The 6,426-nt window shown below is 40.3% G+C and overlaps 1 pseudogene; it reads right to left on the bottom strand.

Moving 5' to 3' along the window:
• Positions 1 to 47: 47 nt before the first annotated feature.
• On the bottom strand, positions 48 to 1,251 carry LOC101573057 (annotated as a pseudogene).
• Positions 1,252 to 6,426: the final 5,175 nt, after the last annotated feature.

The raw sequence follows: 6,426 nt of genomic DNA, 5'->3' as shown, positions 1-6,426 counted from the left end.
CAGAAGGGTTTCCTGTTTAAGCTGCAGTAACTTTTCTGACTATGGATCATCGTTCCTTCTATGGCAGATTTTTACAATTCCTCTAATGCATTTGGGACAACTGTCTCAAAGTAACCTGCAGCTTTTCTGACAACTCCTCGCTCTCTCTCCTCCTAAGAACTGTAACCCTTTTCTGTTGTTTTTTAAAGCCTTCTGCTACCGTATCCACCTCTTCCACCACCAGATCCATAACCACCACCATGGGGACTGCCAGAGCTTCTTCTACCAAAATTGCCCCTCTTCATGGGTCCATAATATGACTGCTGCTGTCCACTATAATTTCCAAAATTATTATAGTTCCCACCATCACCATATTCACCAACACCAAAATTTCCCCCTTCATTGTAACCATCATATCCTCCTCCACCACCACCATATCCACCACCTTGGCTTCCACATCCTGGTCCTCCACCACCATAGCCACTTCTACTACTGTAACCAGGACCACCACCATTGTTTCCACCACCACCTCCAAATCCTTTATATCCATCATCACCTCCTCCATAACTACCTCTGCTGCCACCTCCTCACCACCACAGCCTCCTCTTTCACCAGTTTCCACCATGGCCAAAATTCCCTTTACCACCTCCAAAGTTTCTTCCATGACCCATAAAGTTGTCCGATCCACCTCTATGGCCTCTTTGCGATCCAGCAGACTGCATCTCTTGTTTAGAAAAGGCCTTTTTCACTTCACAATTATTCCTGTTAATAGTGTGGCATTTCTAAACAACAAATTTATCAACCATGTCTTGATCATCAAAAGTTACAAAAGCAAATCTTCTCTTTTTCCCACTCTGCCTGTCTTCCATAGCTTCTATGGTTTCAATCTTGCCATATTTTTCAAAGTAGTCTCTCAAATTCTATTCTTCTGTATCTTTTTTAATGTCACCAATAAAAATATGTTTCACTGTTAGGTGGGCACCAGGTTTTACTGAGTCCTCTCTAGAAACAGCTCTCTTTAGTTCCATTACAGGTCATTACGGTTGTGTGGTCCAACACTCATTGCTGCACCCACCTCTTCAACAGAAGAGTAAGTCACAGAACCAAAGCCTCTGGAGAGTTCTGTTCCAGGATCTCTCATTAACACACAATCTGGGAGTGGGCCCCATTTCTCAAAGTGTTCTTTTAAACTATCATCAGCAGTTTCAAAACTCAGACCACTAATAAACAGCTTCTTCATCTGCTCTTTTCCTTTGGATCATGACCCTCCATTTTGAGACCGGTCTTACCTCTTCCAATTTGAGTTCAGTCTGGGACCAAGAGGGTGTCTGGCATTTTATGTGAGGCTTTTTTCTTTTTTAGGTTGTTTTTTGTTTCTTTTTGGTTATCTGTTTGTTTGTCTGTTGCCTGCCTCTGGGTTTCACCTGACTCATGTACCTGAACATAACTTTCCTTCCAGCCACAGCACCTAGAGAGAGTGGCTCTCTTGGTAGAAATAAAGTAGACACAGGCAGGTCATTAGAGAATCACACTGCCATCTTCTATAATGAACAAGTTTCCTGTGAGAGGGACATCTGTTTACCGGGTAGACACCCGAGCATTAGGCTGTCTGCCAGGTCAGGGAGCACCCTGGGAGAGGCAGTGCTGTTGTCACCAGCACTTCCTTGAGAGCCCAGCCAGGCCGGACTGGCTTTTATAGCCACCTTCCATTGAGAGAGACCTCCAGACCAAACCAGAAAGAGGAACACACAAGACAGTTGCTCAGATGCATGACTGAGAACTCTGCTTACTTACCTTCCGTCTACCAGGGGGAGACTGTATTCTAGAAGTGTTTCAAATTCCTTCCCATGCTTTGCACCGGATTTTCCTCTATCAAAAGGATTTCTAGTCTCTCATACTACGAATGTCTCAGAACCTCTTTTTGGCTTCCTCTGTCTAAATCTAGTGACTTGTTTATAAAGGAATTACATGGGATTAGATTGGACCTAGTTTAATAAGCCGGCACAATATTGTTATGTAATCTTAGCTATATTTGCAAAATTCCTGATTGTCATGTAAAATAGCATATTTATTTAGTCCAGTGATTAAAGCAGAGGAATCTTTGCATGTGTCTTTGTGGGGAGACAACCTATTGTAATATGATTACGTAGTATTGCATAATAGTATTACATATTGTAAAAACATTATGTAGTACTGTTTAGTCAGTATTACAAAAAGGGGGGAAATACTCCTCAAACAGTCCAGTTTAATGGAGGCTGAAGATAAATATATATTAAATTTAATAGCTCCCCAGTACTATAGCCTTACTATGAGGTAGACACTACTATGTTTTTTAATTTTTATTCATTTGGTACAGGGTCTCAGACTACTAGTGATCCTCCCATCTCAGCCTCCCCAGTGCTGGGATTACAAGTGTGAGCCATCACGCCTGATTTTGGTGGCTAACATGGCATGCTGGAGGTTCCTGAATCAAACCTGGGTCCGTGGGCTTGCCAGGCAGGCGCTAAGATCACCAAGCTATCTCCCCAGCCCCAAATTAATTGTAATATGTGCTGGAGAATTTTTGAAAATATAAAGCAAAAGAAACAATGTACTCAATGAAGTTGTATTGCTTTAAGTACCTTCTGTTGTTTGTTAAATAGATACTATTTGAAAGTTGATACCACTTACAAAGATAAAGATTCATATTACATTCTATGATGTAATCAATGACACACAAACACATACAGGGCACTCACACGTACTAACACTGAAATAAAAGAGATTAAAAAACAAACCTCTTTCAGTTCACAAATTTGTTAATCTTTATCCTATGTTTAATTTACTATTTCTGAAATGCTTTATATTTTTCTCCCTTGGCATTTTTGTTCTCATATCCTGCTTTGACACATTGCTTATCTATGTAAAATCTTTCCACTATTATAAGCATATTAAAAACAGTTATAAAATTTTATTTTAACATTCTTATATATAACTTCTAACATCTGTGTTCATTTTGGGTAGATTTTGGTTGATTAGTTTTTCCTAATCTGGATCATAGTCATCCATTTCTTGACTCACCTAGTACTTTTCTCTTGAATGTAGACATGTTAGATTTTACATAATTTGCTGCATGGATATTTTTCTGGAAATATTTTTAATTTTTTTCCTACAGTGAAGTTTACTTACACTTAGATCTTGTTTTTAAGGTATGTTTTATAGGACAATGGCAATAATTAGTGAAAAAATGCTGTCTCTTAGGAAACATTTCGTAGTTCTCTCACCAAAGCCCTGCCCACTCCGCAGGTTCTTAGTGTGACTAATACCTGACAATATTCTTGTTTCTGTGTGAGTTCTAATTATAATTCTCCTTATAATTATTCATAGTGGTTTTATGCTTCTTGTCAAACATTCTTTCAGATGTGTCTTTTAAAATTTTATGTATTTGTTTCTTTTTTTTTTCTTTAATGTATTTAGAACAGGGTCTACAGGGTCTCCCTACATAGATTGGATTCATAGTGATCCGCCTGTGTTCAGCTTCCCAAGAGCTGGGATTATAGACATGTGCCATCACACACAGTCTCAATCGCCATCTCAGTGTGCCCCGGGGGCAGGGCCAGCATAGCAGGCCTGGGGATCAAACCCCTGGCCCCTAAGTCTGCCTAAGCAGGCGCTTTAGTTTGCTGAGCTATCTGGTCAGCCCACAGATGTATCTTCTGCTTAGAACCCTGCTCAGTACCTGTGGATGTCTATCATATCCCTGTTCTGTGCAGCCTCTTTTAAAGCTCCTGATACTTTGCCCTGCAGACTCCCGCCACTTCCATCTCTCTGGACTCAGACCTATGTCCTTTACTGAAGCTTTTTTCCTATGAGCCTAGATTATCCATCTGGATGCTACCTCTTGGAAAGCAAGCTCACTTTGTTTTCTGTTTCTCAGATGTCATTCATTTGTTTAATGTGGTTGTTGGCTCAGATCTACTTCCAAGTTAGTTGAAAACCACCAACATCTTTGGTTTAGGTAAAATCTCCCTTCTTATGTCTCTGTGTGCTATAGTTTGTCCTTAACATTGATGATCCAAAGCTCAGCACACCTCAAAGCAGTGTTCATGTAAACATCAGTTATGTAAATAAAGTCTCCCTTCCTGTTTGTTTTCTTATACTAGCCAATTCACAAGCCCTGAAGGAAGGACTAAGAGATCATTCCCAGCAAATTGTCTTTGGTTATTTCTATCTGGCCCCACCTTCTGGTTGGGTCCCTGTCACATCTGACCTTTCAGTTGGCCTCCTATTGGTACTTAAATTCTCAGAGTTTTCCAGGCAATATAATTCTTGTGTGTTGTGCATTTTAGCCTCATTCTCTGTCTAACTTGATATTCACCCCTGAACTTTCCTTCCCTCTAATACAGACAGGCTGTTGGCATATGGCCAATTACAAGGGAGACTTCAGGATCAAACTATACTATGAATCATGATCTAGATGGTTGCTGATACTTATTGCCTAATGTTCTATATTAGGATCTTGAGGAGCCAAGGAGATGGCTCAGTAGAATAAGTGTTTCCCTGTAAGTGCAAGGGCCTGAGATCAATCCCCAGTTCCAAAAAAAAAGTATCTTGCTTCACATATCTCTGATATCCAAAAATATTAGGTCATCTTGATTTTTTTATATTTTAGAGCAGAGAACTATATGTTCTTCTCCATTCCCATCCAACCCTACAAAATATAACACTCCTCAGTTACAGAATACCCGTCTCTGGACTCACTCAACAATAGAAGAAATGCTGACTCTTGAATTTCTAATAGAGAATGTTCCTCAGTAAAGCTTAACCCAGTGTTACAACATAGTGGATGAAATGTTCATTCATGTTATTTGTTGAAATCTTACTCAAATTTCTGTTATCATTAGCATAATAGGGAAACTGTTGTTTTCCACCCCAGTGTTTATTTTAAATGTGTTCAGGAAATGCTTTGAGAAAGTTGTCTTTTTATTAATGCTCTGTTACCAACATCCTGGATTTTATGGGACAGATTTATTACTACATCAGATTTAATGGCTTCTAACACTCACTGTGGCTTTTTTGTTGCTGTTGTTTTGTTTTGTTTCAGGGACACCTTCCTCTCAGTTGGGTTTCATACTGCGGCAGTGAGAGGCTTTGAAATTATTATCATGAAATCCCAGTTTGCATGCTTGCTTTCAGTCCATTGCTGCCCAGGCTAAAATAACGTCTAGATAGTAGAGCCAAAATTTAGAAGGCTCCATCCTATGCCTCCAAAAACATAGAAGATCACAGAACCAGACACAGGAGATGTGGTTCCTAGATCTCTTGTTTCACTTTTTAATCTGCAGTTGAGCAAAATGTACCTTTACAGTGGTGGTGAGAAATCTAAGCAGAAAATTAGCCCATTCTCTGTTACATAACAAACTGCCCAAGGTTGGCTAATTTGTAAAGGCAGGAGGTTTATCTAGTTTGTAGGTTTGGGGGTTTAAGAGCAGGATCCTGGTATCGTCACCTCAGCTGTTATGGGGACTTCACGCAGAGCACTTCATGGTGGGAACATTGCACAAGGGAGCACACAGAGTCATGGGAAGAGAGAAACAACCAGAGAGGCCAGACTCGCTAACAACACTGTTAAGAGAATGAGGGATTCTCTGCAAAATCACTTAATCTCTTCCAAGGGCAACATCTTTAGTGACCCAGCTACTGCACAATCAGCCTCAGCTCTTAGAAGGCCACAACATCTTCCAATGCCACTGAACCGAGGACTAGGCTTCCAGCAAACCACATTCAACCCACGGCAAGTGTTGCATCTAAGACTGTTCACGAGCATCACTTGTGATGTGAGATGACTTCACTTGCAAAGTCTAGACTTCAGTCTTTGGTCCCTGACATTAGTTGCCTCATATTTATTATAACAGTGTATTTGTTTCCACGAGGATTAAGGCTATACCAAATGATCCTCATGCAATGCTTTTAGCACGCTTTTTGACACAGGCATTATTCAAAATGCTAAGCATGTGTGTGAAAGTGTCCTCCCAGAAGTATTTACAGAATAGAATTTATTATAGGCTGTAGCTTTTTTCCTATGATTGATCTTAACAGAAATGATAGATCAGAGCAAAGAACTGAAGAAACAGTGACAACAAGGCTAGAAATGGCAAGAACGTAGTAGAAAAGTAAAGAACAAAGTAGAAAAGTAATACCTGAGTCATGACTGATAAGAGGAGTCAGCTTGGTATTGTGGCTTGCAGGATGGTAGGAATGGCAAATCTCCACAGCAGGAGCACTTATAGCATGGCTTATGAGCTCGCTTCCATTTCTTTGCCCCAGCTTTAACTAACATCATCAGTCTCCATTGAAGCTAAAACCTCTGCAGTGTCCAGAGAGAAAAAGCACAGGAAGTGAAAGGAAATGCTAGACTGGAAAAGAAACAGACCCTAGGGGCCGGGGAGATAGCTCAGTGGAATAAGC

Source organism: Octodon degus, unplaced genomic scaffold (assembly GCF_000260255.1).
Source record: "Octodon degus isolate 3935 unplaced genomic scaffold, OctDeg1.0 scaffold00049, whole genome shotgun sequence".
Classification (NCBI taxonomy): Eukaryota; Metazoa; Chordata; class Mammalia; order Rodentia; family Octodontidae; genus Octodon; species Octodon degus.
The sequence above is the reverse complement of the archived record's forward strand: the minus strand, read 5'-3'. Positions and strand labels throughout refer to the sequence as shown.